Source organism: Lutra lutra, chromosome 8, assembly GCF_902655055.1.
Source record: "Lutra lutra chromosome 8, mLutLut1.2, whole genome shotgun sequence".
Taxonomy (NCBI): Eukaryota; Metazoa; Chordata; class Mammalia; order Carnivora; family Mustelidae; genus Lutra; species Lutra lutra.
Genome location: NC_062285.1, coordinates 75,093,351 through 75,120,054, shown reverse-complemented (window position 1 = coordinate 75,120,054; position 26,704 = coordinate 75,093,351).

Genomic DNA, 26,704 nt, shown 5'->3' with positions numbered 1-26,704 from the left:
ATGTGGGACTCTATCATGGACTCTGGGATCATGACCTGAACTGAAGGCAATCCCTTAACCAACTGAGCCACCCAGGTGCCCACTGACAGAGAATTCTTAATGCCCAGTTGCATATTTTTTAGAGACTAAAATTCAGCAAGAAATCATGGATATGTTGGAAGTTTTGCAAAGTATTTATGTTAGCCTAAGGCGGCAGCTGGAATCATTTTCTTTTTGTTAAAACTAGATGTTTGGTTCTGATTACAAAAATAATACAATCTCAAAACTGGAAAAGTTGGGAAACAAGCAAAGTGATTATATAGTATTCCAGAACAGTAGCTCAGACAGTATTTCGCAAGAATGTGATCTGCTTCAGAATCTCCTGATGGCTTGTTAACTCTGCCCCTTCATGGACCCTCCAGAAGGACTAAATCAGTATCCCTGAGGCCAGGACCCAGAATCAACACTAAATCAATTTCACATGTGACTCTTCAGGTAGACGAAAGTCCTGCAACTAGGCTCGTAACTTTATATTTAATTTCCTGCCCTTTAAGTACTAATTTCCCCCCCAAGTATATAAGAGCAGGTAGGATTCTGAAAATGTCTATTTTGTAAAATGATCTGCAGGGCGCCTGGAGGTTTCAGTCGGTGGAGCTGTTGACTCTTGATTTGGCTTAAATCATGATCTCGGGGTCCTGGGATCCAACCCCAGGTCAGGTTCTGTGCTCAGCTGGGCATCTGCTTGAGATTCTCTCTCTCTCCCTCTTCCCCTGCCCCTCCCCTCTAAAACAAATAAATAAACCTTCAAAAATAAATAAATAAAAATAAAATGATCTGCAAGCTTCCATAAAAACAATTTACAAGTTTCTGGTGAATTAATGCTTTGCTAGATTGAAAAAAAAAAAAAAGAACTTTCTATAACGGGGTGAGTACAAAGTGTAAGAAAAACAATGATCAACTAGGAAATGAGGTGCCAATTTATACAAATTTGCCAACAAACCCCGCCTTCACTTACATGCAGTGGTCAGGAACACCTAAGGAGTGCTGAACGAGAATGCTTGCAGTAGCTCTGGTTTGGGTCTGAGTTCCTACGGGCAGGTGTGAGACTAGTACTGGGTGCTCTCCTTCTGTTTGGGCGCAGAGGCAGAGAGAGTACCCCACCCCCGCCTGAGGCATCTGCATTTTAGCAATCCCCCCCACCCTGTTTGTTTTTGGTTCTGTGGCCTTGAAAGAGGTCTGGCAACCGGGGATGAAGATTCTGCAAGCGCACAGTGGGCAGGCCTATACCTGGGCATGGCTTTGTCTCTGTGGATTTAGGACACTGTGTACAAGTCCGCTGTTTTGAACATCAGGACTCACCACAGACATGGCTGACTAATTCTGTCAACCACTCTTTTTCCAAGCAGAGCTGGATAAAGGAAAGTACTTAGAAAAGGAACTTTGGGGTCAGATAGACCTGACTTCAAGTTCTGACCCCAACATTCCAAACTATGTGCTCTTAGGTCTCCGTTTTCTCCTGTGCAAAACAAGCCCAGTTTCTAGCAGATTAAGAGTTTAATGTCATAGTGTAGATTCAGAGCATGACATGTAGTGGTCTTAATAAAGGATGCGATCATTATTATCTTTCCACTTAAACTTGGAATTCCTACTCAAATACACACCTGAGAAGGGACAAAGCTTGGAACGATGGCACCTAACACGGAGGGGTAGCTTTCTTTAGCGGGGGAGGGGAGCCAGTCTGAAGGTGCTAGCCTCTTGATCTGGATTGGGTGGCTGTACTCAGGTTGGGGATCTATACCAGCTAACTGATGACTTCCCAGCACTTCCTCGACATTAGTAGAGGAGTTGGAAGGAGAGCAAATCCCAGCACTGCCCAGACATTAGTAGAGGAATTGGAAGGAGAGCAAATCTGAGGCTCTAGGGCAAAGCCCTAGGCAACTGTGCCAAACAGAAAATGTTGCTTTCTCCTTTACAATATATACATGGTTATTTTTGTATAAAAATGATGGTTTTTCCATCCCCAAATCTTCACCTTAAATTGGTACTCCAGGAAGCCGCGCTATGTTTATCCTAAAGCCTCAAATACCACTAGGTGAGTACATACACAGCAGTTAGAGAAGCAGCCATCTCAGGTCTAGAGAACAAAGCCCATATTCCTTCTTCAGGCCTTCAGAATCCACACACTATTTACTTCTCCACCCTCTGAGCCTTCCACATGCCTCCCCATTCGTCAAACATAGGCAGTCCTTCAGTGCCTCTTGCCTTTATTCCTCTGGTTCCACCCTGCCTGAAATGAAGGGCCCTCCTTCCACCTCTCCTCTTCCCTGCTTCCCCAGCACACTGACTCCCGCTCCCAGCTCCAGGGAAAAGACACTTGTGGAAAACCTTCCCCCGCATCCCCAGACAGGTTACATGGCTCCTCACAGTGTGCCTGGCCTATGTATTGTTGTCACTCTCCCTAAAGAGACGGACTTAGTTTTATTCATCTTTTTATCTCCTAGTGTAGGGGATACTTACTAAGCATTCAATAAATAGTTAAGGCCTTCATTGATTAACTGAAGGAAAGACAACTGGAAAAGATGCTGTTTTGAAAGACTGTTCTCTTCCTTATGCCCAGGATTGTCCTTTGTGAAAAGAGGATAAAATGAACCCAACATTTTAAAGGGAGACATTCTGAATGATATTAGCTCACATGCATTAATAAGGACCCTAGAAACCTTATTACAACCTGGTACAAACTCTGGCTTTGCATTAATGATATAACTTTATTATTCTTCCCTTTCAAATTATGCATTTTTTAGGGAAAGACAACTTTTAAGTTAAAAGTTTGTGATTTTGCAAATGGATCAAGTGTTTGTAAAGTGAGGTAAGAGATGATTTGCTGAAACTGGTTTTTTGTTTTCGTATTTTTAGTTTGTCAGAGCAGGCTAAACTCAGTTCTCTGGTGATTTTTCTCAGAAGTTTTCCTCTTTAAATAGGTAGGTAATGATATTAAAAAGCACACACACACACACAGACACACACACGGACACACAGCTGTTGAGAAGGTAAAGAAGCAAAGCCATTATAAGAATCCACTGCTCTGGGAATCTTGCTATATTTGGCTTTAAACAGACAATAAGCCCTGAAAATTGTTGGATGCAGCAGTTCCGTTCCTCTAATTGCAGATACTAGAAATAACAACAACCAAGAAAAAACAGGGAAGAAAATCTCCTCTCAGACTAGTTTGCTCATAAAATGTGTAACTTCTCTGGGAATTGGCCTCACCTTCTACCTACTATTATCTTATCAATTCTATATACAGTGCCAGGGCATGAAATATCTTAAAGAAATACATGACCAGAATTGAAAGTTTATTTTTAACTTTCATCCCAATTCTTATTTATCCATAGTCTAATTGTCTTTAGGGCCCATTTGAGAATCCAGCTCAAGAATTATTCGTTGAAATTCCTCTAGGTGTCGGGTCTGTGAATACTTAATACCTGATCTCTAGTAACTGACAATCTAATCAGAGAGAGATGAAAAAAGATTCATACAATACAACTCATTTGTTAAGTCTGAGGACCTAGGGCCTTCACTAATTGACCTAATTAGTACATGCTTTATCTTTATTAACAAAACTGTAGGTATATGTCCTTCTCAACAAATCTCAAATTTGCTTGAAAATATGTATCTGTATAAGTCCTCATACACTGGGGTCTACAGAGGCAACAAGAAGGATGGGAATTTGAATTTGAGTGTGATATATTTTTAACTGAGAACTGTATAAGATTAATTTTTACTCACCATATAAGTTTTAAAAGAGATGTTTTTTATTTTAGGCAAAACCTGTAATAATTCTTTCCCACTAAAATGGAGTATATACTTCTAAATTTTTTTTAAAAAGGACAAATTTTTAAACCATGAATAATTTCCTCAATATCTTGCCCCCGATTCAACCTCATTGAATTACTTAACATTAAAAAAAAAAAAAAGAAATTGTCAGCCTTTTTTAGGGATGTTTTCTGAAGTTACTTGTTAGTGGATAAGCAAGGAATTTTGAATAGAATTGTTTCTCCCTATGTATGGGTCATTTCTAGGTGGTTCAGGATATTGTTGAATTTTAATTATGGGGTTTTTTTTTGTCTTGGTGAGCATCAAAATGGTAAATTCCATGAACAAATATCACAGAGACCTCTGTGGTTGAAAGTTGATTAAAGAGAATTCACAATGTCCAGAAAGAGAGGTGCAAGGCTGGGACGTGAACACAATCCAGTTCCTCACCCCTATAGCCCAGGACACGTAAGCACTTGATAAGTGTTGAGGGAGGCTAGTAATCTACTTCGAAACTCGAGAGGAAAAAAAAAAAAACCAAAAACCAACACTGTGAAGTGGCTTAAGAAGTTATCACACACAAGAACTACCTCCACGGGGAGATTTTGCTTCCAGGAACTACTGAATGTAAATACTCCAGGAAGAAAATCAAAATACTTTTATGAGGTCTGATTTCCCTGCAGGAAAACAGCATTGGTGCTATTTAGCCAAGACATTTATACTCTTGCACCTTTACAGAAAGATCTGCAGAGAGATAATTTGCTCATTGAGACTGTGATTCAAGCTTGACTTGCAAAATGGCTATAATACCTATTCTCATAGTGGCTGACCACACTTGGGTTAGAATCCGGCATTCATATTCACACTTCTGGTTGTAGAAAGGAAAAGGAGAACTTTAAGACACTAATGAGGTAGTCTATTTCAAAGCTATATTTGAAATCATCTGCTACTCGTGAAGTGGAATTGTGACATTAGAAGCTAGACCTCCGGTAAATGAAATTACCAGCGAGTTATGAAAGATTTGGGGAAAATCCTGATGCTCTTGTCTTCCCATCATGCATTGAACTTAGTCTTAATGTAAAATTTCTCGTTCTCCACTTTACTCTTTCCATTAATCTTTTTGACAGCACAAGTGCTATCTTATTCACCGATGGATTTCCAGTGGTACTGCACTACCCAGTACATATTAAGTCCCTAAAAAAATAGTTGTTAAAGAAATACATGGACATCCATTACATTAATCTATTGACCAATGGATATGCAGTACTATGTCATAGGTATGATGAAGCAGCCACGTTAGAAAGTTCTCTTGCTTCTAGAAGCCTAGATTTTTAGTACCGGTCTTTAAAATTAAGATAAATAGCAAATAATATTGTTGATACAATTTAAGCTATATAGAGTGGTCTCAATGATGAAAAGGATTACAGTCGTTCCTTATACATTGCAAAAGGGGGAAAGATGGTGTATTTAATCTTTTCATATGATTCCAAGATAATCTTGGAATATCCTTGCACATTCATTTTTTATAATCGTAGGTACCATTGGGTAGTTTCCTGGAACATATCTTTACACTCTGGTCCAGTGGATTTTAAAAAAATGTATATCTTCAAGTCTTCAAGGCTGTTCCTGGAAAAAAAAAAAATAAAGAAATAAGCACCTGTGGATTTCCCAGTGTGCTCCCAGATGCTTTGTTTATTTATTTCATCAATCTTGTGACGTAGTTATTATATTCCTATTTTAAGAGTAAGGAAATTGGTATTGTTATTTGTAACCTCTCAAGGAATGGGAAAAATCTAGTTGAATGATACGTATGGCACAACTGTGCTCAATTTTGAAATATATTAGTACTGGAAGGTATCTGGAACATGCAAAAAAGATCAAAACACTGCTCCCCAAGGAAAAACCACCTTTCCTGTCATCCACTGTGATAAAAATGCATGCAGTATAGTTCAATGTATCCCACAAGGTCTTTTAAATTAATTGGGTTGGAACTAGGAAATTTTACTCTCTTGTGAGTAAGGTTCCTTCGTCTTTGAGAACAAGCTTCCTATTTGGTTCACAGACAAATGCTGGAGTACCACTCCTCCCTCCAGCTCAATCCTTAGCATTCTTATCCCAAATTTATAAACCATATATATATATTCCAAATTTATACCTCCAACATGGACCTCTCTTGAGTCTAGACACAAGGATAAACTGACTGCTTGACATTTCCCAACATGGCCCGAGTTGGTTTTCTTCATATTTTTTCCTCAAATCCTTTCCTGCAGTCTCCTTCTCCATCAACACCAAATCAATTGACAAAGCCATTCATAACTGGAACTCCATTACCTCTTTGAACCGCTGCCTCCTTTGCTCACTCTGTCACAATCACAGATCTTTCCTTGTCGTTCTTTAAGCACAACTGGCAAGCTCCTACCTCAGGACCTTTGCACTTGCAGTTCTCTATCTGGGATCCTTTTCCCCTAGATGACCCCATGGCTCCCCATCCCTCAGGTTCCTCACCATCCTCAAGTCCGTACATGAATGTCACCTGAATGAGACCTTCCCCTAACACTGCAATTTCTCCCCTGCCTCCCAACATCACCAGCACTCTACCTCTCCCTTCTTGCTTTACTTTTCTATTTTGTACTTAGCACTAACTATGCACTTATTTTTTATTAAATGTAATTCATCGAATCTAAGATGACTTTGATTATAAGATGCAATATTATTTTTTGTATCTCTAAGAAAGAAAAACAGCTGCCAATTATAAATGTAAGATGGTGTTGAATAAGCCACATTACAATTTCAGAAATGTTGAAACGTGAGAAACTGTGCATCTGAGGTTTCATGAAATAGGGTATTTTCTTTATTGTATCTCTCTCCCACTAGAATCCAAACTCCATATGGATGTGGATTTTTAAAAAAGATTTTAATTATTTATTTGAGAGAGTGAGAGAAAGAGCACAATCAGGGGGAGAGGCAGAAGCAGGCTCCCCACAGAGCAGGGAGCCCCACATGGGACTCAAACCTAGGGCCCTAAGATCATGACCTTAGCTAAAGGCAGATGCTTAACCAACTGAGTCACCTAGGAGCCCCTGGATGTGGATTTTTTATCTGTTTGGTTCCTGCTGTATCATTTGGCACATGGTAGATAATAGATATTTATTGAATAAATATTGAAGAACTAATGAATAAATTAATAATTAGAAGCTTATATGAGCCAAGTATGACTTTTCTAATTGACTAGAAGATTGAAATCTAAAAAGAAATTTGGTCTGAATTTCCTGGTTTTCTAGAATCTGTAGTGACAATGAGAGCCCAGTATTGCCAGGATTACTAGTATTCTTCAGTTGAATTTATGCGGACCATCCAATCTCACTGAAAGAATTTCCTGGAAAACTCTCTGGCCCCAAATGCTTACCTGCTAGTTCCGTATTACTCAGATTCTCAGCTCAAGTGTTACGTCCTCAGAGATGAGCCCCAAGACTGCCCAATCCAGAAGAAGGAACGCATGCCCCCCACCATTCCCACCCACACCCCCTATCTTGCCCAACCTCACCCAGTCACTCTGTCTCATCACCATTTTGTGTTTTCTCCATAGCACATGTCACCATATGAAATTACAGTTGTCTCCCCTAAATCCCACTAAAACAGAATCCTATGAGAAAGGGACATCACATATCTTCTTCCTCTCTGATGTCATCATGCCTAGAACAGTGTCTGAAACACAGGAGCTGCTTAGTAATTATTTACTGAATGAATGAATATACGTGGAGTATTTAGGACCCCCACCCCCACCAAATCTGCTTTACCCACCCAGACCTAACAAAGTACCAGAGAGTTTTATTATTGAAGTAATTTCTCTCAGTGAAGTTTTAAATACTCAGGAGAAACTGATTATAAAGTAAATGTGCTATTTGGCAAAGATCACGTTAGCCAAGGGGTACCTATTAGCAACCTAATAAGTACTGCCTTGTCAGATGAACAGATTTTTATTTCATCAAAAACAAAGCCCTGAGGGCCAGAGACAGGTTGGTTAGAGAAAGACAAGTGTGGTTCAGAGCAGGGATTGTGACAGTGAGGATTCTGAGGAGCTAGTTTCCCGAGGCCTGAATGGGAGGTAGGGAAGTTGGAATAACTAGACGACTGAATTTGACATCTTTAAAATTTTGTCTAGGACCTGACTATGCCCCAGGACTACTTACCCTCCCTTCCTTTCCTTCTGTTTCTACTCTGTGAGGTTCCCTCAGCACCTTTTACTGGTCATCTCTGCTCATCCAAGAATGGTGTTGGTTCAATTCATTCCTAAGTATTTCATTGTTTTTAAGGTATTGTAAATGTGGGGCACCTGCCTGGCTCAGTTGGTTGAGTGTCTCCCTTCGGCTCAGGTCAAGATCTCAGGGTTCTGGGATCCTGGGATCCTGGGATCAAGCCCCACATTGGGCTTCCTGCTAAGTGAAGAGTCTGCTTCTCCCTGTCCCTCTCCCCCTGCTTGTGTGCTGTCTCTCGCCCAGTCTTTCTCTCAAATGAATAAATAAAACCTTTTAAAAAGTTTTTTTTAAAAAGATATTGTAAATGGGATCAATTGTTTTATTTATTTTTCAGAAAATTCACTGCTAGTGTATAGAAATGCTATTGAGTTTTGTATGTTAAATTTGTATCCTGCAACTTTAAGGAATTTGTTGATTAGATCTTTTGGTTGAGTTTTCAGAATTTTTGTCAATACTTAGCATATGAAATATGTTAGACACTACAGTAAGCCATTTACAGATATAGACTTATACTTAAGGGTTTAAAATGTATGACAGAAAGTTCATAGAATATGATAATTTGACATATTTACAATCATATTAGTTGTCATTATTTTATTTAAATTTTTTAAGTAAGCTCTGTACCCGATATGGGGCTTGAACTCAAAATCCCAAGATCAAGAATCACATGCTCTATTGACTGAGCCAGCCAGACTCCCCACATTATTTGACATTAAAGCATCATAAAAATCAATTGTTTGGGCGAATAACAAACAAGTGAACAAAAAGAATGTTAATGAACTTATCATAAGGTTTGGTTAATTAAAATAGAGTCATATGGATAGCCTTTTTTTTTTTTTTACCAGTAAAGAAAGAAAACACATTATTTTTCCAATACCAGAAAACTATTTAAAATGAGAGAGTTTTAGGTAAAAAATATGCTACTATCTTTATGAAAGGAGAACTCCAACAGCTCATATTTGCTATGCTTTCTGAAATAGCAATAAGAACTCTTAAAAAAGTGTAACCAACAATTAATATCCAGCTACATGCAAATTTAATTTAACATTCTTTTAAATAACTTGTAAATTAAGTGGAGAATCCATCCTGAGATCACTTTCTTGGTATCAGATATTTTAAGGAGGAAACAGCACCTTTGAAAGCATAGGTCATGGCTTAATGTTATTGAAAAACAGTAATACTGATCATTATAGGTAGAATTTAGAGTAGTAGAGCATTATCATTATCATTTCATATATCCGTACAAAACATAAACTAAATTTTCCGTTATAAGCAAATAATCACACTGTTAAAAACAAAAAAAGAAAAAAAATGGTTTCTATTTATTTTCATTCTTTTTCCAGAAAAAAAGGTATTATATTATTTGTACAATGATATCTTGAGATCTAAAGCTTTTTTTTCATGTCAACCTATAATCTTCTTTCTGTAGTTAAAGCGAATTCTGTTTCATACTATCTCTAATGGAAAGAAAACGTGTTTAGCATGTTATTCATAGACTATCTTTTCCTGTATTGAAAGACTTTCAAATTCTGTACTTAATAGACTACCTGATGAATTAAAAAAAAAAAAAATCTCAGCTTCATTTGCTTTCGTGTGGGGAGAGGAAGGGAGGAGTATATTGGAAGGACTCCAACTAGTATTTACAAAGCAAATTTAAACCCACTTTGTTTAGACATTTTGGTTTTCTCTAGTTTACATATTTCAGATCTTTAAACTTTATCCTGTGGGGCTTATTTCACAAACCCTTAATTAGTTTTGTGGTTCTTTCATAAAGTCGTCCCAATTCTTTTTTTTTCCTACCTAATAATATGAAAACTTTACAACCAGTAGATTTCTCTAGAATCTCGGAATTCTAAACATGCATTTATATCCCCTAGAAGCATTATGCCAATCAGCTTGCAAGTCAGAATGTGTGCCCTAGACCAAGATTGTTCAAAATTTGGCAGAATAAGAAGAATAAAATAAGAGAGTGAAAAGAAAGATTAAAAATGTGTTGTGGGGGGGGTGCATCTGGATGGCTCAGTGAGTTAAGGCCTCTGCCTTCGGCTCAGGTCATGATCCCGGGGTCCTGAAGATCGAGCCCCACATCGGGCTCTCTGCCAGGCTCTCAGGGAGCCTGCTTCCCTTCCTCTCTCTCTGCCTCTCTCTCTGCCTACTTGTGATCTCTCTCTCTCTGTCAGATAAATAAAAACTTAAAAAAAAAAAGTGGGAATAATGCTATGCGTATTGTGGAGATATCTTAATTAGGGGCAGAGAATTCAAAACTTCAAACACAGACAACCCAAGAGTTACCAAATAACTAGACTTGTGTTTTGTATTAATCCTGTGTTAAAGGTCAGTTTTTTTTTTTTAATCTTTGAAGGATTTTGTGTGTAGTAAAGATGATTCAGAACTTTTTTTTTTTTTAAGATTTTATTTATTCATTTGACAGACAGAGATCACAAGTAGGCAGAGAGGCAGGCGGGGGTGGGAGGAAGCAGGCTCCCCACCAAGCAGAGAGCCTGATGCGGGGCTCGGTCCCAGGACCCTGAGACCATGGCCTGAGCTGAAGGCAGAGGCTCAACCCACTGAGCCACCCAGGTGCCCCGAGAACTTTTAAATTAAAGTTCTAACTTCTAACTTCTAGACAGTAGTTTTTTTTTATTAAAGTGTTAAATTAAGCTTAAAAATAATATTCTACACCCAAAAATACTTCCAATCATATTTAAAGACCATCAGTTAATGTTTGATCTCACAGTTAAATCGTTGCTTTTGAACATTTTAAAGTCTATTTACAAATTTAAAATATTCATTTTCTTTTTTCATGCTATAATTGTCTGATTTAGCAAACAAAATCTTCCTGGTATCTAATAAACCATAAATCTAACAAAATAAACTCACAAGTGCAATGAACTTTAACTTAACTTTAACTTAAGTTATCCTAATAGGTATATCAACTCAATAAGATTTTAGCTTAAATTGCAAGCCTAAATCCCTTATGTATTACATGTTCTAAACTGTAACTAAAAAACTGATCTGTTGACTCTACTAGCCAAATTCCAAACATTGAAAGTACCAAAAATATGAAGTATGCACAGATTTCCTAACACAAAATATATTAATACCAAGAAAAATTTTCTAAATCTTTGAACTGAAAGATGCTTAGCCACCAATGAAGTTATTATGTCATCCTTTATAGTTTGGGGATTACCTCCCCATGTAACTTTTACATTGTATCTTCAGCTTGCTGAAGCCTCTTGAGGACCAGATGGTACAGACTAAGACAATACTGGGTCCTTGTTTATGACACTGATGGGGCATACCAGCATACTGAATCCCATTTTTAACCTCAAACAGAGAAGTAATCATTTAAAACAAAAGGTGGACATTTAGCAAAGGACCTTAGATTTGAGTCATTTTATGACCTAATGTTCAAGATAGATTAGAATTTGTGACACCCACTCTTGAAAATGCCTCATTGGGGGCACCTGGCTGACTCTGTAGGTAGAGCATGTGACACTTGATCTTGGGATTGTGAGTTTGAGCTCCATGTTGGGTGCAGAGACTACTTAAAAATAAAAATCGTAAAAAAAAAAAAAGAAAGAAAGAAAGAAAATGCCTCATTGGACTGGATTTTTTTATTTCTTTGGACTTTGAGATATTTAAATGTCTTTTCAGTCAAATGCTTGCATTCTCTTTACATATTTTTATAGTTTTAGAGCCATCCAACCTCTACAGATAACAAATAATAATCCATTAAGTTCTATCTATGTCTAACACATTTGTCTGGTTATTTTATCCTAAGTTCTAAGATCACCAAATGACACCTTACAAATCCCCTTCTAAAAATGTGTCCCAACGAAATATTTATAGATGTGCAAAAGAATTTAACCACAGGGATTTCATCACCGAATTATTTTTAGTAGAAAATGACCTAAATGTCAAACAAAGTCTTTTTGTTATTTAAAAAAATTCCATAAAGGCAGAAACCAAAGTTTGCCTATTTCTTGTGTCTCTTTTCATCGAGAATCTACTTGATGGCATTGCACGTAGAAGATGAACAAACAACTGGATAGCCCCCTTGAACTTTCCTCTCTAGTGGTTTTAGCATTAGGATCACAGCTTGGGAGGACATTATATTCCAGATCATCTCCATGGGCCTTTCTTTAAAATGAACAATTGACATGTTCCAGGTCTTAGGTCAAGTGCTGTGCAAACTCACAGACTTAACCCTCTCTTTATAATAATAGAACATGGCCCAGAAGCTAGATCTGCCATTCCTCTGGAAGATGCAATTAAGAAAAGAGAGAAAAGAAAAGGACCTTCTTGATACCCTTTGTCACATTTGTCTTTTAATGAGAGCAGAGGCTGTGGAAGGAGAGTGGCCCCAAACTACCTAAGAAATGCATCTGCTTTATTGTCAATCATATCAAAATGCTTACCTTTCACAGAGCTGGTACAATAAATAGGGATTCCTTTTGTAATAAAGTAAAATAGACTTTTTTTTTAAAGATTTTATTTATTTATTTGACACACAGAGAGAAAGAGATCACAAGGAGGCAGAGAGATAGGTAGAGAGAGAGGAGGAAGCAGGTTCCCTGCTGAGCAGAGAGCCCGATGCAGGGCTCGATCCCAGGACCCTGAGATCATGACCTGAGCTGAAGGCAGACGCTTAACCCACTGAGCCACCCAGGTGCCCCAAAATAGGCTTTTTTAAAAAAAGATTTTATTTATTCATTTGAGAGAGAGAGGGGCCACAAGCAGGGGCAGCAGCAGAAGGAGAGGGAGAAGCAGACTCCCCGCTGAGCAGGGAGCCTGCTGCCGGACTCCATCCCACAATCCTAGGATCATGACCTGAGCCAAAGGCAGTCACTTAACCCACTGAGCCACCCAGGTGCCCATAAAACAGGCCTTAAAATTATGCTTAAATTATTCTATAATCTGCTCTAAACTTTCTTCACCAATTGTCTGAACACTCTTGTTGCTCACTGGTGGGAGCACTGACACTATGGTAGTCTACACCACAGGCTCCAGAGGCTGAGGCTCTTGTTGACACTGTGCTGATACTCGTCATCTTTGAAAATTTCTACCTACACCACATGCAGAGTGAACCTGGCAATTCCAAGTGCAAAAGGGAGAGTCTAGAAGATATCCCAAAGCTTCAAGACAAGCCGGTCTGGCTCCTGGGAGCTTTGCTGCCCTCCTTGAAATGGAAACACTCATGAGTTTTCAAATTCAAGATCTTTCCTAAGTCTTCCAGTAAACAGGAAGTTCTGCTCTGCAAGATGAGGTGGACCAATAAGCGGGTCACACTGTGCGGACTATAAAAGGAGTCTAGACAATGTGACTGTCAAAGTTGGATGAAAGGGTAAGACTTACTGAAAAAACCGGGGCGCCTGGGTGGCTCAGTGGGTTGAGCCGCTGCCTTCAGCTCGGGTCATGATCTCGGGGTCCTGGGATCGAGTCCCGCATCGGGTTCTCTGCTCGGCAGGGAGCCTGCTTCCCTCTCTCTCTCTCTGCCTGCCTCTCCATCTACTTGTGGATGTCAAGTCTGTCAAATAAGTAAATAAAATCTCTGTCAAATAAGTAAATAAAATCTTTAAGAAAAAAACAAACAGTAAAGACTTACTGAAAAAACCAAAATGTCAGCAGGCCTGAGGAAGGAAGAATGACAAAGGAAGGAATCACAGGAGTTGACTACTGCCCACCCTGGGTGGAGTTGCTGGCAGTCATTACATCCTTGGTGGTAGTCCTGGAAGGCTTGCTGGAAGAGGTGGGGTTTTAGCAGCCACTTATCTCAAAAAGAGTTATCATAGAAATCCATGTGATAACAAATTTTGCCTCCCACCCCCTAAACTGTGAGATCCAGTAAGAAACTGAGGAAACAAATATTTCTGGGGTCTCCCTGGGAACCTTAAAATATTTGAATTAATAGTACATTGGATTATTTTAGAATATGGTTGATAGTCTCCTTCATACCCAGTTTCCATTTATTTTTTTTTAAGATTTTATTTATTTACTTGACAGACAGAGATCACAAGTAGGCGGAGAGGCAGGCAGAGAGAGGAAGGGAAGCAGGCTCCCAGCGGAGCAGAGAGCCCGATGCGGGGCTCGATCCCAGAACCCTGGGATCATGACCAGAGCTGAAGGCAGAGGCTTTAACCCACTGAGCCACCCAGGCGCCCCCCACCCCAGTCTCCATTTCAATCCCACCTCCACACCAAGAGCTCCCCATCTCCCTCCACACTTTGATTTTCTTACTCCGGTGCCCCTACCTCAAATACTGTTTTGAAATTTAAGAACAGCAGTAGAAAAATCATTGTGATATATGATACAGATATGGACATTTAGAGAATGTGCAACAAGGTGTACTTAAAGGCAAACAACACCCATGATCTAATCCTGGCTCTGCTGGGCGGTCTGAGCCTATTTTGTCATAGTTAAAGTGAGAATAATAATGCACACTTGTCAACATTGCTGTCAGGGTGAAATGAGATCATGTCTGTGAAAGCACCAAGCCAATGCTCAACTTAACTTGTGATTGGAAGATAAACTGGTGTATTTTTCAAAGTATGAAAATATGGCCAATAACAGATTTCTTTGTTATTTCTCATTTCTCGTCAAAGAATATTTCAGTCATAATAACCATATCCAGCTTAAACACAGAGTTAAGAACAATGTACTATCCACTTGACCATGAAAATGCAGAGATTTTGGATTTATGATCCTTCCATGTGGCTTGAGCATGTAGTCCTAAGTGAGATCAAAGAAAGACTCCTTTTTAGAAATGTTTTTATTTTTTTTTAAGATTTTATTTATTTATTTGACAGAGAGAGCACAAGCAGGGAGAGAGGCTGAGGGAGGGGGAGACACTGAGGGAGAGGGAGAAGCAGGCTCCCTGCAGAGCAGGGGAAGCCCCATATGGGACTCCATCCCAGGACTCTGGGACCATGACCTGAGCTGAAGGCAGTGGCTTAACCAACTGAGCCACCCAGGCGCCCCGAAGGCTTCTTTCTAAACCTAGTTTCTTCCCTCCCACCTCATCCATCATCTACAGTCTCTCACACACAGGTCTCACCTCTGCGAGGACCAGGCCTTTCTCAGCTGTGTGGGCTACCTCAGCCTTCTGAGTACTCCTTTAATGCTTTCTAGCTGTGGAACTCCAACAGACGTTTGGCCATAAAGACATTTTCATCATGTAGTCCCCAGTTTTTGAGCACTTTGTATTTGTCTAATTTTTATAACAACCCTGCAACCCTGCAAAACAATCCCAATTTTACAAATGTGGGTATGATGGCAAAAAGAGATTAGGGAACCAATGCCAGAGCTCAGATCTAAAGCGTGGAGTTTTTAAGGACAGCAATCTGTCTTCCAAATGCACTTATTATTCACTCATTTGGGTGTTTTAGTTTGCAGGTTAATTAATTTGTGTCCCCATCCATAAACTATTCATGACAAGCCCGCTGAACAAAGGGCTTAGTTTGCAATGCTGCTCCCTCTGTTTCAGCCAACCGTGTAAGTTATAGACACCTGTTAGAGCTAATGTCCTCCAGTTCTTAGGTGCTATCTTTGCGTACTTTCAGGACAAAGCTAGGGGTGATAAATACACTCTCCACACCCTTATTAAACTACCTGAATTAGTGAAAAAAAAAAAAAAGGGAGACCATAATGAGAACCCCAAATCATTGCTAGCCCTCAAAATTTGAACCCAAGGACCTAAGTCCAGGTGTGTTAATATTGACTCAAGAAGTCCCGCTTGGTGTCACCAATTTTCCAAATGAAGGATTTGGGTTATTTGTTTTTCGTGACGAGGTGACCCGAGGCAGGGCTAACTCAAGTCCTTACTTCTCAAATGTTTTTAAAAAAATAAATTTGGAAGTTGATATTTAGTTATAGCCAAACACACTCAAAAGGTGGCAATGTTTTTTGTCACCCAGTTTTTTAAAAATAGCTTACCTATGTGTTAGTTTAGACATTCGGATATTACTAAATATATTCTCTTACTAAAATGCTGACTGCCAAGATTCAGCCCACAGGCATATTTTTATAGGCAAGTTACATATCCCTAAAAATTTATCGTAGAAATACACAATAACGCCTACATCCCCAGGGCCAAAATCCACAAGCAGCTTCTACAGACCTATGTGCCACAGGAGGCAGCAGTTTTTCCCAACCGAAAAAACTCATAAAAAATCTCAAAGGAAATGAAAACATCTTTTTAAAAACATGAAACATCAAACCATCTAGTCTCCTAAGAAGGGAAAACACAGGCTAAAAATATATCCTGTGTTCTTTCCAATCCTGTTTGCTATACTCATAAATAAAAATGTCCTCTATATTTTATTTCTGCATATATCATAAATATTTATTTATATTTATTCAACATCACCAGGGCTGAAGGTTCCTGACAATATCACGCCTTTGACATTGGTGCTCATGTGATTCAGTCCCTATGGACTTTGTTATTATCAACAAAAATTACTCCTGTGAATTTTACCTGGGGCTTAGAGAAATTGCATCAGCAGCCAACTATCAAACATTTAGCAAGTGTTTACAACAATCAAGACACTGTGGTAGGCACTGTGGTCAAATTCAGAATAAAAGATGAAATTCTCTTCTTTGAAATGAGAGTTGAGTTGAACCCGGATATTATTACTATGTGTTTAATGCAGTAGAAACAGCTGATTTCTATAGATTTTTGAAGACTGAGCTGCGATAAACAAACAAACAAACAAAGAACAAACTTCAGAAAGTCTAAGCTAAAAACAATTGGTTGGTCAATATTTTGAGATCAGTCTTTGTATTATGGAGCCTGTATTGATTCAGTACCCTGTGTATTGTTTAGAGTGGCTTTTGCCAAAATGCATTCTGGTTTGAACTGAGTGAAACAAAGTTAATGAGAAATCTCACAGCCTGTAATATGATAATGAGTTTCCCAAACCTATTCAACAATGGAAAGGGTTTTTTTCCTACAGCACATTTACTAGCCTCTAACGGCACCTCCATTTCTGTCCTTATTTTCTCGGGAGTCTGGAAATTCAAGGAAATTTTTTTAATTTTGTGCTTTCTTTTTTTTATCCAAGTATGTCTGGATCATTGGGACAACTACCTTCTATCTGAGTGATGGCATGTGTTTTCAGGGTTCTCATTTACATTTCTGTTTATGATTGGGTTCATAGCAAGCCAAATGACATCATGCTGTGTTGCACAAGCAAAGATTTCCCAGTAATTTGAATAGAGAAAAGTGGTAGGAAAATTGAATCACTACCTTGAGCATAGTGTACAGGCTTGTTGAACTTAAGAGAAACTCTGCTCTAGTTGACAATTCATTATTCTAGAGTGGGAGTGTGACATGTATGTGTCTGTATGCATTCCAACTTATGACAATTGATTAACATTAGCACAGTTAGAATTATAAAAACTTTACAAAATTGTCCTAATGATTGTGTTTTGCAGGACATTATTAAAATTATTAGCAGAACAAAATAATAAAGGAAGGTTAAAAATTAAAAAGAAAAGCTAATTGCAGGTCTAATGGTAATCCATTAGAGCATTAATCATGTGGGAAAGCAAAGGAATCATGCAGACAAGTAGAGTAAAATCCACAAAACGTCTTTCCATTATTTAACCTGACAGTTTAGTTTCAGCAAAATAACATCAAATATCATATTAATATTGTAGATTTATATGGTATTGGTTTAACTTGGCATTGATTTGTAAATTTGCTTTGGTTTGATTGTCATATGAGAGCCATAATAATTAGAAGTTTTACCCTTGTCTTTCATTTTTTAAAATTGAAGTAAAAATGAATGGGGTTCAAACTTATCATTTAAATCCATCTGAGCCTGTTTTCTCACCTGGGCAATTTTCTCATTAACATCACCTTTCTCCCAGAGCCATTGATTAAAGGTACCTCAATCAATGCATGACACATAATAAGAGTTTGATAAATAGTTGATTTTTCATCAGTAACAATATCAAAATTTGTCACTATTCTGGTTTTTTTATAGTTCCAGTTTGAAATTATATTTTTTACTAGACTAGCTAAGACAGTCAAATTGGGCAGCAAAGGTAATGAACCAAATAACAAGAGTGACTTAGATATTATATACTATTCTGTTTATAAGATAATAATAACATACATTTATACAACAATAATATATACATTTACATCACCAAATATATATATGCGGCCAAGTGTTAAAATCAGTATTTGGTGAAGCTGAAGCCTCATATCATCATTAGGATACAAAAATAAATTTGGGGTATTACTTTTTAAAACCTTTTTATTATTAAAATTTTATTATTATTATCATTATTATTTTAAGTAAACTGTATGCCCAATGTGGGGCTCGAACTCATGACCCTGAGATCAAGAGTTGCATGCTTGGGGATCCTGGCTGGTTCAGTCAGTGGAGCATGCAAAGCTTGATCTTAGGGTCATGAGTTCAAGCCCCACTTTGGGTGTAGAACTTACTTGAAAATAAAGCCTTTCAAAAAAAAAAAAGTTGCATGCTTACAGTTTTATTATTAAAAATTAGATCAGTTTTCAAGGTTTGATATTGTAGTCAGGAACAATAATTTCTTAGCATAGTCATCTGTTAGATTATTCTAGATCCTACATTTGTGTCATTGGAAATATGCCCCCATTTTGGGTGACATCACTCACTTTTTTTTGTGCAAAGCAGAAGATGTTTTTCAGTAACATGTTTTCTAGAAGAAAATTTGTACCTACGACTCACAGTGTATTTAAGTCTGAAAATCCTCAATCTTTACATAGTTAGCAAACTATAATGATCATTTAAACAAGTTTTTTGTTTAAATTTTTTTAATTCATGGACTCAAAACCAGAAGAAAGTATCTTACTAAAACATTCCTATAAAGTCTATTGTTTTGAAATTTGAGTGCTGAGTACAGGGTATGTTTTGAATACCTTATCTTTCTCTAAGATTATCTTCTTTCCTTCATACATTTTATCTTCAGCACGAATGTTATTGTACATTCTTTTAGAACTTTTTATCCTTGTGGAATTTATAGATGGTAACATTGAATTTTTAAAATTCATCCTCACAAGGTATAAAGAAATCCCAAATAGAGACCTTCTTGGAAAATGGCCTAAATAGAACCAACTAGCTAAAAATTAAATACTATTCTAAAAGATTATTGTTGTTTAATGTTATGAATCTCACTTCACAAAAAGACTATCAAGATTAGCATTACAGTATGATGTCAACAATATCTATCTCTATTTTTCTGTCTTACATTACAACTTTTATGTTTCTGAACATTTATTTGTAAAACATTTGTTACCCTTCCTAAAGTTATCTAGTCAATGTCTCTTCTAAAGAGGTCCATTATCCTTTACCTGCAGTTTAAAAACCCCAAAGCTCTGAAGGGCACCTGGGTGGCACAGTCAGTTAGGTGACTGACTCCCGGTTCCGGCTCAGGTTCTGATCTCGGGGGCTCCACGCAGGGCTCCCTGTTGGGGAGGGGGCTCAGCGGGAGGTCTGCTTAAGACTCTCCCTCTGTCTCCCCCATGAGTGCACACATTCTCTCTCTCTCTCTCTCTTAAATAAATAAACCTTTAAAAAAATCCAAAAGCTCTGAAAAATGAAAATATTTTACAGCTTGGCCCCAAAATCTGTCTGATCTGATGTGAAACTCAGTAGAAATATTCATACAGTTTACTATGCAATAATATGTTTCTTTCTTTTGTTTCCCAGTCCCCCACTCCCCAGGAGTCAATAAATTTGGTGCATGTAATATATTACCTTCCTGAAATCTGAATATTTCTGAACTCTATAAGATATATGGGACAAAGGATTATAGACCTATATTTATAGTAACTCAATCTTTATTTCAAATTTCTTAGTAGTTAAGGGCCATTTTGGGTGCATAAAATTAGTAAGCCTACAATTATGATCAGTTATTGCAGCATTTTATTCTCAGAATAGTCAAAATGCACTTATGTGTCAACTGACAAAGTATGAACAAAGCACACAAATGAACTTTTACTCTACTTTCTAAAATGCTTGCAAGTATTATAATATTTCTATAAATAAATATATTATAAATTTCATATAAAATCTCATTTCTAGAAAGCTTATGTTACAAATATATAATATGTAAGCATGTAATCAGTTATATTTGAAAGTGGATATTCAGATATTAATATTAATTTGAATAATGTAACTTGTTTGTATCACTGATACTACATTATGTCATAGGCATTCAACTATTCCGACTTTCCAGAAGCCCAGTTTAAGTCTGAACCTGAAGTCAAATAGTAAATTTTGGCTGAGCCCTGAAGTTGAAACCAGACTTCAGTGGACACAGATTATATATGTAGTTTCAAATTTTTCTGAAAATGCATTAGTACATATATAGTTCGAAGTAGTTTGGACCCATAACATTTAATACAGAATGAGCATTTTTAACACCAGTAATTACTTTTCAGAAATAAAATTATGGTGCTTTCATCTTCATTACTTTTTTAAGCACAAATTTACTGAAAAGCAATATTCTTTTTCAACCAAGGGAAAGGATAAGACTCTATGTCTGGCGGAAGGAGAGTATATATGTGGGTGAGGGTAGGGGGTTCATGGATAAGTGGCTTCCTAGGGCTTAAAGACCATGAGCTTTGCATATATACAGTCTATATTCAAAATATATATACAGTCTCTACTTTTTTCTAGCTGAATGATCTTGGGAAAACTATTTCCCAGATAGATGGCATCTTCATTTCTAAAATTGAGCCAATAAAAACTACCTTTCAGAGTTGTTAATATGAGACAAGTTAATTTATGTGAATAAATAACACAGACTTTAATCACTTAGTAAAACAGTTAAAAACTATGTGACCTCCTTCTTAGGGGAAAAAGTTTTAAAAAGGTGAATGTGAGATGTGATTAAACCTCGGCTATGACTAAGGGAACTGAACGGCTAACCCGGGTGCCTCCTCTTAGCCTTGGGCTAGTTCCTATGCCCATCCTGAGAGGGGAATTCTCTGTAGGCCAAATGGGTCTCAGCTCTTTGAGCTGAGCTGGTAACAGAGAGAAGTGATATTCTGATCAGTGCTTTTAGCCACATTGCAAGTGCATCATCCAGAAAGTTTTCAGTTCACCATCCCCCTCGCATGTTTTCTCTGGATTCTGCTCTTGTCTGTGTTCCTCAGAGAGCTGTGAGGGTTGAAGCAGAGCCACTCCATGCCAGCCCTTTCTCTACAAGCAGGAAATCCCCAAGACTAGTCATATCTCTAGAAAAATGGAGGACTGGGGGAGTGCTCTACAGGAGCTGGGCTGGAATTCATCCCATTCCACATAAAGTTCAGTCCCTGACCTACAGTTTGGAAGAACTAGAAATGTTTCTATTTATTGTTATCATCAACAGTGATGTTATTGTTACTTACACTATACCAAGATGTTTCTTCTTGTCTTGAAATAGGGCAAATGAAGTACGAGGAACAATCATTAAAAGTAAAAATATGTTTCCCATTTTCCTAGGATAATGCTTAGAAAATGTAGAAGATGTCATTGGTCATCGAAGACAAAGCTTACGTGATTTAACTATTATTTTCAGGTATCTGCCAAAAATCTTATTTCAGGTTCTTCACGTGGGTATTTCTGTAACAAGAGTTGTCGTGATGTCTTATTTTACCTATCTATTTATTTATTGTTTTGCTACAATGGTGTCCTCTTACAAGATTTTCAGTCTTTTTCATAGAATGTTAAATATATTTTGTAAGTGCCAGGAAAAACTGAGAACCATTTAAAGAGCTGGAAACCTACTGTATCTCATGCATGAGGCCAAAAAAGATAACAAGAAGTCAATAAAGGGAAATGAGAAACCATGTCTTCATGGACCATTCAACAATATGGCAGGAAAAGGTAAAAGAGAAGGGTTTGGATTATTTGCTCTTCTCATGTACCTTAGATGTCCCTCCAGCCCTTCAACATCAGCAGACCATTATTTGCATCTACTTTATTGAGGAAACAGAGATCTGGCACCATGGATTTCCTTCACTATGCTGCCTTCACCACAAATTTCCTTGGATCTTCGAATAGAAGAGGACTTACTTCCTCCAGGGAAGGCTCCTCCCCTACATAAGCTCTCATCCTTTCCATCTTCTCTATGGCCTTGTTCCCTACAGTCATCCTTCCCTGAAGTTTCAGTCATCCTTGCTAGCTTGACTTCTCCTCATCCTACAAGCATATTTTATTTTCCTCATCCTGGTGCAAATGTCCCACCTCTTTTCCTTCTTGTATTACCAAATCTTTACTTTTAAACCCAGGTCTGTTCCTTCCACTCTCCTAAAAGGGTTTTGCCATAGGTCCCAGTGGCCTTGCGCACACAGAGAAAAGTGGCCTTTTCTCTGTTCTTATCCTGTCTGACCTCAGTAGCATCTGACACTGTTGACCGTCTACTTACTCCCTGAAGTCTCAGTCTCCCTTACCTCACCTTTGACCTCACTATCCTTCACAGACTACTTTTTCTCTTCTCTCCAGTAAATGAAGTGTTGTGAAGGGTCTTCTGGATCCCCTTAATCCAGTTTTCTCTTTGTGCTGTCCTTTGAGAGCTTTATAACTCTTTGCGTGTGATTCCAAAAGTTACGTTTCCAATCTTTTACCACCCCCCTACAATGAATACTTATGTTTTCAATCCTGACTTCTCTCCTCATTCAGCACCTGAATTTCCAACTGCCTGCTTTATGCCTCCATATCCTAAAACAATTTAAAATTTAAAATCAAAGCAAAAGGAGTCCTCTCATCTCTGAAACTTTCTTGCCTAGATTAATGCATTTCCAACCACTCAGAACATTTGGGAGTACATTCAGCTCCTTCTTTTCATTCCCTTCATGAACTTAATCAGTGAAAAAAGACCAGACTTTGGAACCAAATTGACTTGGGTTGAATCCCTCTTCTGCTGCTTTCTAAAGCTGTGACCTCAGGCTAATTGCTTAATCTCCCTGAATTTCTTAATCTGAATTAATCAAGTATCCATATTTACCCAACTAGATGTTGCATCAATTAAATGTTTTACAAAGCACCTTGTACAGGCCTGACATATATTAGACATGCAAATAATTTTTCTCTACTTTACTTTTTTTGGTTTGCTCCCAAATAGTATCTACTTTCTTAGCATTTTCTCTCTCTGTGTTGCTGACATTGTCAACATCTTAGTTTCATGTTGAATTATTGCTTACCTATGTCATTGCAACTTTTTGAAAAATATTTTCTTGCCTGCATCATCTCCCAACCTCCTATCCATCCTCCTTCCTATCACTAGGATTCTTTCTAGAGCACTGATATAGTGCTAGGAGATGGCACATGGTACACAGAAGAGATTATAAGCACCCCATCTTGGTATTCAAGGATCAAAACTTGGTCCTTCCAACCTTTTAAAATCACTACTACAGGGATGCCTGGGTGGCTCATTAAGGTAATGATCTGCCTTTGGCTCAGGCCATGATCTCAGGGTCCTGGGGTCCATCGAATCCTGCAGCAGGCTCCCTGCTCAGAGGGGAGTCTGCTTCTCCCTCTGCCTGCCTCTCCCCTGCTTGTATGCTCTCTCTCTCTCTCTGACAAATAAATAAAATAAAATATTCCAAAAATAATAAATAAATAAAATCACTACTACATATGCAGGTCCCTGGGCCCAGTGCTTCAGTCAGACTGGACTCTTCCTTACACATTCTTTACTTGGCCACCTCCTTCCCTTTGCTCACTCGGAGCTGTGTAGTGCTCAGCCAGGCCGGGCAGCCATAGAGCCTATTGTTTTCAATTTAGTCAAACAGCACTAAGAGGCACCACCAGAAGGTGACTTCAATTTAATACAGAAATCAGGTGTCAGGAACCTTTCTAAGGTCTTGGAATGATTAACTCAGTTCTTATAACAACCTATGAATTAGATACTATTATAATCCTAATTCAGAAGGTTAGGAAACTGAAACACTAACAAGTTATATCATGTGCCCAAGATAAAAATAAAAAGCTAAGAAGCAGCAGAGCCAATCTTCAAATACAGATGGTTAAAGATAGTTAAGAGTCTGTGCTCTTCAACTAATCACCATGCCATTTCTCCTAAATGTCTGCTGGGGCCTTGCCACGGTGAGCAGTTCTAACCAAGGTTAGCAGTCCGAGGGAGGCTCGACAAATGGGCAGGACAAGGATGTGAAGCCAAATGGATCAGAAATGACATACATGGATGTGTGAGAAGGTTCAAGGTTGACAGTTGCAAGATGAGCAGTCAGGTATTACATAAGCTAAGTTCAGGGGTTCATGACTGCTTTGAATGCAGTGCCCGTGACTTCTGCTGCGGTCATGTCGGGAATGGCTCAGGGATCTGATGCAAGCACGTCTATCCTAATAGTCATTTGTGTGCCCTGTCCCCACGAGACATGAGCCTCCAGAGAGGAGGACATGTGTTCCTCACCTCTATCACCTCCACAGTGTCTGACATAACACCTTTACTGAGGGGACCAACGTTTATCAGGTGCCTGTATGTGCTAGGGACAATATAGGGTTTAAGAGCATTTCATGGCTCCTTCCATGGAGTTGCTTTGATTGGATCTGTAAATTATATTTGTACAAGACATCTGATTACCAAGGGTTTTCTCCACGGTCTTTGCAGAAGATCTACAGATCACCCTAAAACAGCGGGCTATCTGGATATGAATTAGGGCTGAGGCTTAAAGACACCACTCCAGGGAGTTTTAATTAGAACTGCAAATGTATCATAGATTCTTTGCCATTTGGTGAATCAAACTTGATCCCAATAAAATTGCTACATGGCTCAATGACAGGCATCGTGCCTTCGCTTCTCTGTATTCCCCCTGGTGTCTTGCAGAGACTCTAAATATAGTAGGTTCGCTATGTCTGCTAGGTGATAAGTAATGCTAGTGAAAATTTTGTATTTGAACACTTTCTCTTTTTGTCTTTTGAAGATTAAAGGTGTTTTCCTTGGGGGAAAGTTGGCTGTTACAACATAGAAAAACCTGGGTTATTTGTCAAAAGTCTCCAACTCTAGGATTTAACAATAGTGGAAGAAGTTTGAGATAAATGTGTCTATTTTAAAAGCTTACAAAGTAAAGTTTATTCTGTTTATTATTGAATGTCAACCTAGACATGCAATGTTTCGCTTCCACTTGGGACAAAAAAGAGTTTTTTATGGCCATTTCTCCTAAATCGTGTAATTACAGGGATTTTGAAATTACTGGAACAACTCTCTGACCTTCAGAGAGAACTATGCTTTCAAACTTCCCTGAGCAGCTGAGAATCTGCCCTGTTTTTAGATTCCTTTAAAGCAGATTGCACAACTATCACCAGTAACCTGTTGTGTTTAATGGCTCGAGTCTTATTTCTAATCTCATCTTCTCTGTGACATTTCTTTCCCTTCCTCTCTTCAGTGGAGCTGAAGAACAACTGGGTAACTTTGGGTAATTACTTTGTAAAGTCATTTCTCTTAAGAAGAGACATGAGAAAATTTAGTATATGGACTTAGTGGAGTTATACACCCCTGCATGTGGGACTATCCTAGATAGTGAAGATGCTTATATGAATATAGAGAAGAGTTCCTTGGATATATGGTGGAACTGATCTTGGAGTACAAGCATTTGAGGTTGAGTCCCTGCTTTAACTCCTACTTATTATGTGGCTTTAATGGAATATAATATAATCTTTATGAGATCCAATTTCTTTATGTGTAAAACAGGATCATAATAACCCAACAGAGTGATGCTTCAGACACTGAAATACTGTGCATGTATGAAGCATGACTGTTGTGTCCCAGGTATAAACGCCAAGTCCTTTTCCATCTCAACAGCACCTTTAGAGAAGACATTATTCTTTATCCTCTATTAAAAAGACCTAAACCATGTTTCTTTTGGGTTGGGAACATAGCCATTGAACCTCAGTTCATTATGACTCCGTTATCTCAGAAGAAGAGGAACTTATACTCATGTGCCTACCTTCTTCATGAGGTTTCAAGTTTTTTAGGCAGGGATTCTACCTGCCCTACCTGCCCAGGGATTCTTATCAATCTTTATAGCCTCTGCTGTATGCCCAGAGTACATATTTAGCAAATATTTATTGGTTTCAAAAATTGTGTGATTGAATCACTTATAATACTTTAAATGTTAGCTGGTTACCTAAAGGGAGACTTGACATGGCAGTATTAGTAACTTCTTCCCATCTTCAAGTGTATAGAAAGATGTCTTCCTTCCCATCCTCCATATTTACCATCGTAGAGATCCTTAATATTGATAATATAGCATATCCAAAATCCTAGAAATTCTTCTTTGCCCTGAAACTGTATGGTTATCCTAAAAGAGAAAAATTTAGTGATTACACAAATTGGTAAATGAATTACTAGACAAAGAAGTGAGTAAGATATTTAAAAGGAGGCATGATTGAAAGAAGCAGTGAACATTTAAATGGCAAATATTTTACTCTAGGGACTTGGCTAAATCATTTGAAAATCTCAGGGCCAATTATGTGAACTCTGGAGACTGTTGGGAGGGTAGTTACAACTATGTGGGTGCTGGAAAAGAATATGTCTTTTCTTTACACAAGCTTCCAGAACTAGTTCTCATGAATGCCTAAAATATTTGGTGTGGTGTTTTATAAAGTCACATCAGGAGGGTTGTTTTTTCCCTCCCCTTTGCTTCAAGAGAAACTATT